Below are 13,833 nucleotides of genomic sequence, written 5' to 3'. Positions count from 1 at the left end.
AAATCTCATTTCCCATAAATAACATTTCAGTGAATGTCTTTAAAAAAAAAAGGATATAATTTAACATAAATGGAATCATGCTGAGAGCATTTTTCACTTGTTTTTTCCACTCAACACTATGTCACAAACATCTCTCTATGTCAATAAATATTGAGCCACATCAAGTTTAATGGCTTCAGAATTTTATTGCATTTCTGTGCAATAACTTTTAATCAGTCCCCTATTGATAGACGTCTGGGATATTTCCAATTTTTGTACATTAAGAACAGATTTATAAGAAACATTTAAATGCCTACACCTTTTCATTCTTATGTGACGTCTCCTTAGGGCAAATGTCTAGAAGTGGGAGTATTGGGTCAAACAGTCTGATATTTTATGAGTTGTTAAATTGTGTTCCAGAATGGACCATGGATTTATAGCATCCTTCCTCTTATCTGGGGTACAACCCCAAAAGTAACTTTAAAAAAATAATAACTTCATTCCTCTAGGAATCTAGAGAAATTTTTCTTTGTTTTCCCTGATGCATTTCTCTTTATTAAAAGCCACAGGAGGCTCTAAGAACGGAAATAAGTAATTCCCACAAAATTTAAAACTCCTGTTACATAGGAAAGATTTAAAGTGTATTCATTCTGAAAATGTCCATTTTTCTGTTTTTAAAGAGCTGAAAAATCATTATAAAATACAGCAATAGTAGTTTTAGAAAAATGTATAAATGACCAGATTTTACTATTCAGAACATAAGCTACTTTATTAAAGCAAAGAATAGGGAAGAAATTACCACTTTTAGTGACAAAATTGAAAGTGATTCTGTCATCCCATTCAAGTTTACTTGAGATAGGAGTTTTACTGTATTTAAACAAAAACCCTGAAAGTTAATAATTCATACAAATTAGAAAGCATAGGCCTAGTGGGTTGGGAATGGGGAAGATCCTGTTTGTGGGAAGAGTAAATAAGAAAGGTTTTTTTGCTCCTAGATATGAAAGACAGATTAATCTTCTACTTTTAAGAGTGACTTAGAGATAAAATTAATGATTTCTCCTCACTGCTGGACATCTATAGTATCACCCAGATCTGATATCTTGTATACCTGAGGACCCATATTCTCTAGGAAAAGGAAACATAGCCAATGCTGGTGAGGTTTGCACTGTCTCTATTCCTTCTAAAGGCCAAGGGTGAACATGCACACTGATTGACTCTGTGAGGTTCACAGGAAGATGGCTGCTTTGGGAGAATAGTTCTACAAACGGGCATCAAAATTATTTCCTTTTACTATAAAAAATTCATAAAGCACTCTCTCTTCCTTTGCTGTTATACATAGCCTATATTACATTTTTACTCTTTATTTTCCTACTTAAATTAAATTTCATTCACTTATATAATTTCAATATATATATATATATATTTATTTATTGAATATATATTTATTGAATACCTATAGGTATAAATACCTATATTCAATTTATTGAATACCTATAGGTATTATAGGCCAGAAATAGTTCCAACCACTGAGGATGTAGCAGTCAATATAACATAGTCTCTTTCCTAAAGAAATTTAAATTGTAGTGAAGAGACCAACAATTGTCAAATATATATGTGGTGATGTCAGGTTCTTATGGAAAAATAAAGAGGGAAGAAGATAAGGAGGGGTGACAGGGAGTGCTACATCAAATACCATGGTCAAGGGGAACCTCTCTGAAGAGATGATATTTGAGCAGGGGCCAGGAAATGAGGAGCAAGTCATACAGATATACGGGGGAAGAGAGTACCATTCCAGGGCAAGTGGATAGGAGGGAAGATGAGAAGCTGTAGGTGTGTTAAAAGAATTATACTGACTGTTATGTAGAGGAACAATTTACTGATCTGAAGAAGACAGTTGGATGAGCAGAGTTGGAAGAAGAAATCAAGAAATTGAGGGCTTGGGGTTAAATATGTTGAATTTGAGACATCCAAGTGGAGATGTCAAGTAGGCAATTTGATATACACAAAGGAAGTATATCATACATGGAGATGTCCAGAAGAGACATGTAATGAAGTGTATCATAAAATGAATCATAATGTCTCAGGACTGAATGAATTCTTTTAATACCTCAAACTCTTATCAGGTGCTTGAATCTCCCTGTAATATTCCTGCCCATTGATTATATAGCCTAATTCAAACCCTTCTAGAAATGGGTAATTCATTAACACCCCCCATCATGAAGCAGCCCCCTCCATGCCAAGACAATTCTGACCAGTAGAAAATTCCTCCTGATAATAAAAATTAGTCTGTAAATTCTACCCACCAGTCTTAGCACCAATCGCTTGGAAGCTTATAAAAGGTGTCTAGGCAAACTAGCATCTGACCAAGGATAGGGGAAAGACATTTCAACTTTTTGTGAGAAAGAACTATTCAACTTTTAAATATAGATTTGGCATCTCATAAAGTGATGACGTTTACAGAGTATGGTAATTTAGGGAGAGGTTGGATATAGATGCAGAAGATTCGTGCATCAGCTAGATTTCTAAGATCCCTTCTGAGGTTGATGTTCTAAATCGGATAGAGTAAATTATTTACAGAATGTTAAGAAAATGTGTCAAAACCTATATTTAATATTGCTTTGGGTGGATGGATCACTCTGTCTCGAAGTGTGGTGTGCTTGCTCGACAAAGCTCAACTCCATATGTTGAACCCTATTTTTATCGCTGACATATTTTGAAGTCAGAAATAATATCAGCAGTCTGCCGCCCTCCACCCCTCGAGACATAATCTCTTTACGAGCTGTGTTCCAGCAGTAGACATCTGGAGGGAGGAATAAATTCTCCAGTTGGGCTCTTATTTCAAAGTGGTCATTCCTACAGGAAGGGGGAGGAGAGGATTCTGCCTCCTGCTGAGGCAACATAGGGCCCTAAAGGGTTAACCTAAATCAAAAAGTAAACATACTTCCAATTGGACAAGCATAAAAAATTATATACAAGATATTGCATATTTGCACTAAATTATTTCAGCTTTATCTGTAAGTTTAAACTTCAAGTGGTTTATGGTTCGTGCCAAAATAATCCCTTGGATCTTTCACAAGTTTAACAGAGTCAATGGGAATACAATTTATGTATGCCTCCAGAGTTTTAGAAGGTTGCCAAACTCAGACAAATAGAATTCTAGTTCAAAAGTACTGAGGTAGGGACGCCTGGGTCGCTCAGTTGGTTAAGCAGCTGCCTTCGGCTCGGGTCATGATCCCAGCTTCCTTGGATGGAGTCCCACATTGGGCTCCTTGCTTGGCGGGGAGTCTGCTTCTCCCTCTGCCTCTGCCTGTGTTCGCTCTCTCTCCCTCTCTCTCTCTCTGACAAATAAATTAAAAATCTTAAAAAAAAAAAAAAAAGTACTGAGGTAATGGGCCTCAAATAAGTGCTTCAACCTGCTTGTTTTCAGTGGACTGTGAGGTACCTACATTCATTTATTCATTCAGCAAACACTTTCAGGGTTTACTATGGGCTGTTGGGGGGGCAGGTACTGAGAAATTCATTTTCTACCTCATCAAAGGAAAAAAATAGGTTGTAAAACAGAAGGATGGTGTAAAAAAAAAAAAGAAAGAAAAAATGAAGAAACTGGTGGCCTAGTGATTATTGATATCAACTCAGAATGGTGAAAGTGTCCTATGGAAGACAATCCAGCCGTGGGAACAGAATATGCTATGAGGTAATTTTTCTGCTATTACAGATGAAATGTAAGCAAATTTGCCTCAGTGTTTTATGCTCTGAAATATGCTGACATTTCTTCTTTTCTAATGTTACATTTTACACAACACTCCCATGGCACCTGCGGAGCTGGTTATTTTAAAATGTAAATAGATATTTATAGACTTGCATCCCTACATCGTATTCTGGACTCATAAATGGCTCAGTCTGAAAAGTACTTAGCCAGGTGATAAAATACTTTCAATTTTTATCTGCGCATAATTTCTCCCTCTTTAAATACAGCTTTTAGACTAAAGTGGGAATGAGAAAAAACTGATGGGAACCGTAAGGTGATGTTGCTCTTAGTTGGGAAAGCACAGCAGTTGTTGCAGCAAAACCCCCCGCCCCGTTGCACCCTAAATCTACAAGTGCTGGCAAGACTTCAGATGGAGTCACAACCCCTTTGGCAATTCAGAAGTTCACATGGTCCCAAAACCCACATAACTGCCCTGCATGGAGATACTTGAGCTTTTAGAACTACCAATATCAAAAATAGCTATAATTTTTAAAATTTCATTTTTATCCACAGGGAAAAGAGAACCAATCAAAGACAACAGAAAGAATTTAAAGGAGGGTTTTGTTTATCCCAGGACTTCAAAAGAGAAACCTGAAGAAAACATTTCAAAGGCATCCTTGCCAGGAAGTAGTCAACCTTTGTCCAGAAGGCTGAGGGAAGAGGGCCTCTGGGTTGGTCCTTATCAAAATATACTATCCTTGTTGAAAAAATCCCCATGAGGCCGTAGCTTGAATTAAGTCCTCACTGGGCTTCTACACACCCAACCAAAGGAGGGAAGAGGGAGGAACATTAATAATGGCTCTCTGGATTTGGGATTTCATTCTTTTTTTGTTTGAGCCCCAGAACACTTTATCAAAAGAAATCGTGTCAGGAAGTTCAAACTGAACAACAAACAAAACGACATATGTAGAGGTCCTTTCCACTTCGAAGATGGTAGTGAGAAAGAGGGCCTAGGTAGCTGACTCTGTACTTGTTCCCACCCTCTGAGTTGTCCCTTAAAAATAATCATCCTCCAAGGAAGCCAAGAGGACAAGACTCAGGCCCCAACCCAAACTCAAACACAACAACTCTGCTTTTGTCTGCTTTATGTGTTTACACTTTGGATTAAGATAGCATTTGTTATATACAACTGATGAATCACTGAACTCTACCTCCGAATTGAATAATATGCTGTATGTTAATTAATTGAATTTAAATAAAATGTAAATTTAAAAAAAAATAATCATCCTCTTTAATTTAGATCAGAGAGGCAAGCTTTCCCTCATTTTGCTACATGTGATATCAAACCTAATCAGAATGTCCGGATTAGTTCTAATTTTAGCCCAGAGCATGATGGATTTGTGCCCTGGTGCAAGGAGTAAAGGTGGAACAAAATTACAGTCAGATTTTTTGAATGAAAACTATATGAACACCTTGTGCTTTAAGTATCAAAAAAGGTGGAAAAAAGGTTTCTTTCCCACTAACCCAGCATAGTGAGCTGGAGACCTTAAGTTCATGACTTCTGGAATCCAAATGTCTTGGTTGGAATCCAGCCTCTCTACTTGCTGTCTGCATAAAATTGTTAACCCTTTCAAAGACCATTATAGCCATCGACAAAATGTGGATGGTAACAGTGCTTACCTCACCAAGCTTTTATGAGCGTTAAATGAGTAAGTCCTCAACAAACCTCAGTCACTACTATGAACAAATGGTCATGTTGCACTCTTCCCCTGGGGTATCCACCACTGTAAGTGAGGACTCGGCTCTAGCACAACAAACCCATACGGAGATGGCTTTGAAGAATAATAGACAACTTTGGCACAGAAACTGCAGGAACCAAAACTCTGGCCGCCTTCTGTCCCCCTACCCACCATCAGACCCTCTGCTTCCCACCGCAGCCGGATGCAATGTTCGATGGTAGACTCCAGTGGTAGTGGAGAACTCCTTCACACAGCTTTGAGGGTACTAGAGGCCTTGACTCAGGCAAGCCAAGGTCTCTGAGACAGTCAAGAATTCTGTATGTTGAAAGAACAGCAAGATGGCCAGTGTGGCTACAGTGAACAAAGAAAGATGAAAGGAGGTGAAGCAAGAAAGTCAACAGGACCAGAACACAGGGTCTTCTAGACTCTTCTACAACTTTTGGCTTTTTTTTTTTTTTTTTTCTGAACGAGATCAAATGCCACTGCAGGAATCTGAGAAGTGCAATATCATTAGCTTAGTTGAAGTAAAGGTCGCAGATAAGACTAAGCTGAATGGTCCATCAGGGCTATGGACCAGATATCCATACAAGGTCAAATGAATTAGATACACTTTGATCTTGGTAATTGAGCAAACTATAAACAGTTTGCTCATTGTAATCTCAAAGTAAATTTAACGGGTTATTTTATAGTACCCAAATTGATGGTAGGAATCATTAGACCCTTTAGCTGCTGTGTTGCTATACTATTATTGTTGTTATACTATTATTTACTGAGTTATCAAGTTGTGAAATACAGGTTACTTGTAATAACCACAAAGTCTAGTTCAAATCTGAAGCAACCAGCCATTGGTGTTTGTATCATCTGTGGGCCCCTGAAAGTGCTAATCCACATTGAAATAGTCCAAATTAGATGAAACCAGAAACAAGGAAAAACTCACAAATGTTAGGAAGCATTCTGTGACAACCACCCCCAAACCAGAGATTGTGTGTATGTACCTCAAATTTACAACAGGCTCAAGCCCTCTGAGACACAGGGTGCCTCACCCACAGTAAATATCAGCTGAATAAGTTTTATTTTAATTTTAATGTAACATGTCAGCATTTCCTACTCTCTGGAGCTCGAGCCAATCCCATCAATCATTTTTAAGGCTATCTCTGTCATAAACAGCCCAGTGAGCTGAAGTAATATTTTCCAAGAACAGGCAGTTACATGCCCCTTTACTCTCTTCTGTTGTAGGAATCTGTTCCAGTATCTGGTCACCCCACCCAAGAGATGACCTACAGAGTAAATGCTCAGTTGAGGATTAATATACCTGGAATATTCACAGCACCTCATGTGTTAAAACATTGAGTAAAACAACTATAAAAGTGCGGACTTTGATTAGAACATTATTTCTTCATAGTAGTTCCTAATCAATAACAATAGGAGTCATGGAGCTAGGCTTTTAAAAACTGAACCTTCAAGGTTATCTGAACTGCTGCCCTCCTGGTTAAGGAAATAAAGTTCAAAGAGGTTGGGGGATTTCTCCTGGGTTACCAAGCCAGGGAGTTGAAAGCCACAAGTATAATCCATACTCCATGGGTCTCTTCCACCTCATGATGCTTCCTTCCAAGCTGTGTTAATCAGTTAAGGTTCTATGGGAGCAAGCAACAGAAACCATCTTGGCAGAAATAAGCACAAAGGGAAAGACTAGTTGAAGGGACACAGGGCGACTACAAATTGGAAGGAAAAGAAGCAAAACCAGTCTTGGAACAGAACCGGGTGACTATTTACAGCAGGAACTATTGTCAACCTTGTCCAGATGGTACCATTGCCATTCAGAAGCTCCAATACTTTATTTCAACTTTGTATAATTGAATGATTATGCAAAGTTACATGAGACTCAAATAATATCATGTGCCTACCCCTTAGAGGTCCGTGAGTGATAAGAAAAGGGATCTGGTAGAAGGACCCTATAGGAATCACCCTATAATCCATAATGGCTGAGCAAATACCAAGGTTTACCGCCATACTGGGACAGTACATGATAGAAAGAAATAAGTCACCTAAATACAATCAGTACAAGTAGGAAGGGGTATTGAGTGGTCAACAACTGATAAATGTCTACTATAAAATGAAATACATATATGACAGCTTGCACAACCTAAAAAATTTGATAGTTAAGCACAATGTTTTTCTAATTTGATAAAATTATATATCAATTCTAAGAGCGACATGAATAATTCAGGAGTGATTTATTGGCTGATACTATGTTGCATTAGAAACATGGTTAAAACACTTCCAAATTGCTTAATTTTCATAACTCTATGGCATAAATGGAAGAAATATTGGTAAGTTTGTAGCCTCTGTCAACTATTTGAACTACTATTTGGTCTCTGGAGGGAGTTAATTCATAAGACAAGTAGACTAGATCTCAGCTGTCAAGATACCTGATTATTAAAAATTCCATTAATGTTACTATGATTCAATTCAGTAAATTTTTATTGAGTCCTTGCTTTTTGGAAGACACTAATACAACTTTGAATAAAACCTTATCCTTGGGGTGCCTGGGTGGCTCAGTGGGCTAAGCTTCTGCTTTCAGCTCAGGTCATGATCCCCAGGTCCTGGGATCAAACCCTGCTTTGGGCTCTCTGCTCAGCAGGGAGCTTGCTTCCCCCCTCTCTGCCTGCCTCTCTGCCTACTTGTGATCACTCTCTATAAAATAAATAAATAAAATCTTAAAAAAAAAAAAAACAACACTTATCCTTCCCCTCAAAAATACTATACATTTGTGGTGAAGCAAAAATGAAGAATAAATGATGGAAATGTATTTCACCACTTTCATGGACAAGTGGGAAAGTTCCAGGTTTTCTCTACAGCCACCACTGTCCCCTTTGGGGGTTAACATTCACAGTCTCTATTGCAGCACTTCCAAAGGCGCTGAGATTTTGAGATGGTAGTTGGCTCATGTGGATCAATTGACTGAGCAAAGTCTTGTGCAGATGGGTGTCATTCTGCTGAATGATTCGTAAGTGATTTGCTAGTTCTGACTATTTGAAGGGAGAGCCTCTTCCTCATTCCTAGTATCTCCTTTAATGTGGAGAGAAGCACAATTGATATTACTCAGTGGCTCTCTCAACCCAATTTTATCAGATAGTTAACTCTAGTCTTTTTCCTCTCTGATAAAATTGGGAAAATAAAGTGAGCACGCTCATATCATCTCTCTTTTCCTTCTTGGGTGCAAACCTACCTACCAGGATGAGCACTGGGAGCTGCCAAAAACCTCATGGGACATCTCACTATCTCCCAGAGGGACAGCCTATCTTCATTGAGCACTGCCTATGGGGAAAGGAGGTATCTCTATATCATCTGGGGTTCTGTAACCCATATTCTACATCCCCAACATAGGATTTATCAAAAAGAAGGGTAATACTATGGTTTATTACTTCTCGGTTTTCCTTCTGAATTTATTTGTGCATATCCCACAACTCCAGATCCCATCTGTCTCTGCCTGCCACCAGGTTATATTCCCCCATATTAACAGACCCCAGTACTAATGAGGAAAACAGATAAGGTGATAGGCAATCCACACTGGAATGGACTATCTGAGGCTGCTAACATGAGCTCTCTCACATGATTCCCTAGTACTGGTGCCAAACAGCACTCGCTCTAGTAGATGGTCAAGAATGGGCAAGCTTTTTCTGAAGACTAACTCCAGACCTGTGTGTGTGAACTCTCCAGACCTGGTCCCTCATCCTAGATCCCACCTATCTGTGTCTCCCACTGCGCTATGCCTCTCTATCTTCCCTCTGTCCTGCAAACTCCAGCTCAGGGAATCCTGGCTACCAGTTAGCTCTTCTCTAACTCATCACTTCCATCAAATCTCTCATCTCTAAATGGGTACTTCTTGTTCCCACAATGCCCAAGCTTTGGAACTCAAAGATCAACAATCAACTCATTTGCCTCTAAATCCACTCTATCACTCCCTTCAGACATGAACTGTTTAGCTGGCCAAGGAGGCGGGGTGGGGGGGAATAAATTTGGGAAACAAAAAGCTGATTTGAAAATATTCTGCTCAATTAGGTGACTAAGCAATTACAACATGTTGTCAAAACAAGAGTAGTAAGCACAGAGTACCACATTGATGCAAATGAAGGTCAGATAATTCAGTACAAGGGCTTCAAGAAAGGCTCCGGGAAGATAGCACTCCTGGTCCAGGTTTGAAGTGGTCAGAGCAGGGGCACCTGGGTGGCTCAGTGGGTTAGGCCTCTGCCTTTGGCTTGGGTCATGATCTCAGGATCGAGCCCCGCAGCAGGCTCTCTGCTCAACAGGGAGCCTGCTTCCCCTTCTCTCTGCCTGCCTCTCTGCCTACTTGTGATCTCACTCTGTCAAATAAATAAATAAATAAAATATTTTTAAAAAATTAAAAGAAAACCTTTAAAGAAATTGTCAGAGCAGAACTGAGTTGTTACAAAGATCTGTTTTGTGTGTTTATGTTGTGGGATTTTAAAAATTTGCTTGTTTACTTTTACTTTTTTTCTTTAGGAGAGACAGAGAAGACAGGGCAGAGGGAGAAAAGGAATCTTGAGCAGGCTCCACACCCAGCATGGAGACCAATGTCAGACTCGATCTCACCATCCTGAGATCATGACCTGAACTGAAATCAAGAGTCGGACACTTAACCAACTGAGCCACCCAGGTGCCCCTTGTTTACATTGGATTTAGGAAAATTGTAAGGGTAGAAAAATAGCACAATACCCCATTATCAAGTGCATTAATTACCAACTCATGGACAGTCATATTTCATTTAAACCACCCATCGCCCCTTGGTGAAATTATTTTGAAGCAAATTGCAGATAAAAGGTGAAGATTTCTTTTTTTTTTTTTTTTTAAGATTTTATTTATTTATTTGACAGAGAGAGATCACAAGTAGGCAGAGAGGCAGGCAGAGAGAGAGGAAGGGAAGCAGGCTCCCTGCTGAGCAGAGAGCCCGATGCAGGACTCGATCCCAGGGCCCTGAGATCATGACCTGAGCTGAAGGCAGCAGCTTAACCCACTGAGCCACCCAGGTGCCCCAAGGTGAAGATTTCTAAAATAGCATTTCTATACCATCACTGCACATAAAAATCACTGATAATTTTTAAAAGCATTAAATAACCAATCAACATTCAGATTTCCCCAATTGTATCCCTTAAACACAAAACAAAACAGTTGCTTTTCAAATTGGATTCCAAACAAGGAGATTCATACATTGTTTTTGTTTGATATTCATTGTCTCTTTTCATCTATAGTTTCCCCCTTTTTTCCCTTGTAATTCATGTGTCAAAGAAACCAGATTGTTTGTCCTATAGAGTTTCTCACATTCTAAATTTTGGCAAATAAATCCTCATGGTGTCTTTTTATAAATTCTTCTTTTCCTTCTATTCATTATAAATTAGTTAGACCTAAAGTTTGATTTGATAAAATTTCAATTTTTTTGACAAGGATATTTTATAGGTGGTATTGTAGACTTCTAATAGGAGTCTACAACTATTGCCTCTCTGTGAGATTAGTAACCATTAAAGATGATTGCTCACATTCATTGTTTCATTAACAGTTCATATTCTAGAGGTTTATAACAAAACCCATGAGGAGAATTCATGCTTCTCAGTGACCGGGGGCTGAAGGAATAGTATTTGTTATCACGCATTCTGTAACACTCAGGCTAGAGTCAAGAGGGTGGGGAAGAGGATGCTACACAAGCTTCACCAGCTGGTCTGAAATCAGACTTTCCAGTGTTTCAGGGTACACTAAAAAATCTCAGCAGGACTGTGATGCTCAAAGATTGATGCCTTAAATTGAAAACAGAGTGATTTAAATGCAGATTCCAGAGCAGTTCTACCATGAAACAGGGTTTTCTAGAATCCTGGTATCATTTCCTTTGTGTTCGCTATTCAGTCACATTTCCTTAGTTTCACTGTAAGAAGAAACGATTCATTCCATTTCTATCAATTCTCATTTTTCTTCTTTATATTGCACAGACTCCCCTTCCCCTTGACATTCTCCTTGTCATACATAAAACATCAGTTGGATTCATATATACACAATCCTGTCAAGAAAAAAAAAATCACTAAACATGCAAAGACCGTGCTATGAAGCAAAAGAAGCATCTATTTTCCTACCCAGGACATCTGTAAGCAGTTAAGGTGTTGTAATAATTCTTTTTCTTTGTGCATCAATTACTAAGCCACCTGTTAGGTTTTCAGTACTACTCATGTCAAAATGTAGGCTGAGCATTTACACTAAATGAAGACTTGCTCTCAAGACAAGATCTCTTTAAAATAAGGCTTTGAAAAAATAAAATAAAATAAATATAAATAATTAAAATAAGGCTTTAGCTGGATTCATTTCTTACCTAACATGCAGTAATGAAAAGTAACATTTTTATCTCATTTGTTTCATAGGTCACAACGAAGTCCTACAAAAAGAAAAGATTTCTTATTTTCTTATATACCTAATTGAAGGCAAAAATTCAAATGAGATAATAATCACAATTCTTTAGTTGCCCCAGGAATATTAGGATTAATATCAGGGGAGGTGGGGTGGCAATTGTGAAAGACAGATTTGACCATCATAAATATGAGCACCATATGATATGCCTAAATTCATAGCCTGGCAGTGAACTTACAATGTGCACATTTCAAAGAAGCCTAGATATGTCTTCAAGTGCCATCTTTTTTTAAACTTTAATTTAAATTCCAGTTGGTTGCCATACAGTGTCAAGTGCAGTCTTTAACACTTTCTGTTCTATCTCAAATGTCGTCACTGTTTCTAAATATGCCTATTTAAAAATGAAAGTCATTACAGCCTTTCATTTCAGAAATGGGCACAGAAATTAGCGTCATGCATGATTATTAACCACTACCTATTCAAGCTGTATTTAAGACAATTTCTAAAGCCACAAAAAACAAGAAATGAGAAAAAAAGAAAGAGAAAACAATGAAAATCGAAAACAGAACAGGGAATGAAGCTAGCCCACAAAAGTGACACCTGTTTACTTCCCAGGAGGCTACCACCTGTGTATGAAGAGATCTTTCTAAGATTCAAAGACACAAATTGACTTTGCATGGCTATTTCTACTCGGGACTTTCACCTGGTCATAACTTTCTCCTACTCTTTCATCTGTTCTATGAATTTAAAACTTTTAGGTTAAAAACAAATGTCTTTAAAAGCAGCACAAAAGAGCCAAAATTTTTATCAATTTCAGGTCATCAATGTCTCCATATTTCTTTAGAAATACTTTTCCTAATCCTGTAGCAAATACAACTATTAAAGATCACTGTAGGCCCTATGAACCTTTCTCAGCCCTTTGTAGAGTTTCTAAAACTCAGAGTGTGGATTATTTCAATCAGTTTTTCTTCATTTCAGCATGGAAAATTCTCTATATCACGTTCTGATGCCATCGGTCTTGGAAAGTATCCTACCTAAAAGTGCCCTCAGCAGCTGCAAAGTCAACCATCCACCCATCCTTTTTTAACTTATTCATAAATTTGCCGGTTTAACAGATAGGTATTGAATGCTCTCTATGCTCTAGAAGTAGCACAGGGTACAGTGTGAAAGAACAGGCCAAGACATGTTCTGTCTTTAAGGCATGAGACAAACTCAAGGCCAAATCTCAATTCTCTTTCCTCCCTGAAAGTTGGTGTTGCCCTTTGACACAGTCCATACCAGTGATATGTAAACAACAACAACAACAACAAATTCTGCTCAGATTTCTGGAAAATCTTTCTTGATGAAATAAAACATTAACTAGAGCAGAGATTTGGCTCTACAAAGAGTGAGCTGCTGAACCAATTCCAAGAGCCAGTTTCTTTCGTCATAACATTTTGCAGGTAAGAAAAAACACCTCCATTTAAGTGCCTTGAGTCAAATTTTCTGTTACTTGCAGTGAAAAGCATTCCTAATTAAATCCATGAATTCACAGTCAATTTGAAGAATGAGACACAATCAACTGTAAAAGACAAAACAATGAGGAAAAAAAATTTGTGGGCAGAGTTGGGGTGGCTGAACTGTGAATCATAATTTGGGGGAGAAGAGAATTTTTAGGAGGTTTTGATAAATGTTGAATAATGAGATTACTCCTTTATTTCTTTCCTTTCTTCTTTAGACACTTCAGTAATGATTTGTATTATTTCTTAGGATTTTTGAAGTAGATATATATTCTATTGAATAAAATACTGTACAAAGCAGAAGCCTCAGGCAATTTAAGAATGGCTAGAATATTCAAGTTTCACATGCATTATTGTTTTTCATTAATAGCTCTAGGAAAGAGCTATTTTTTTTTTAACATGAGGAACTGAGGCTCAAAAGACTAATGTATTTGCCTCAGCTTTATTTTTAAAAAGTTGTACAGAGAAAACTGAATAAACTTTGCCTTTTTCCAAAGTCCTTTCTCTTTCTACTATACCA

This window comes from Mustela lutreola, chromosome 8, assembly GCF_030435805.1.
Source record: "Mustela lutreola isolate mMusLut2 chromosome 8, mMusLut2.pri, whole genome shotgun sequence".
NCBI lineage: Eukaryota > Metazoa > Chordata > Mammalia > Carnivora > Mustelidae > Mustela > Mustela lutreola.
Note: the sequence above shows the minus strand (reverse complement) of the source record.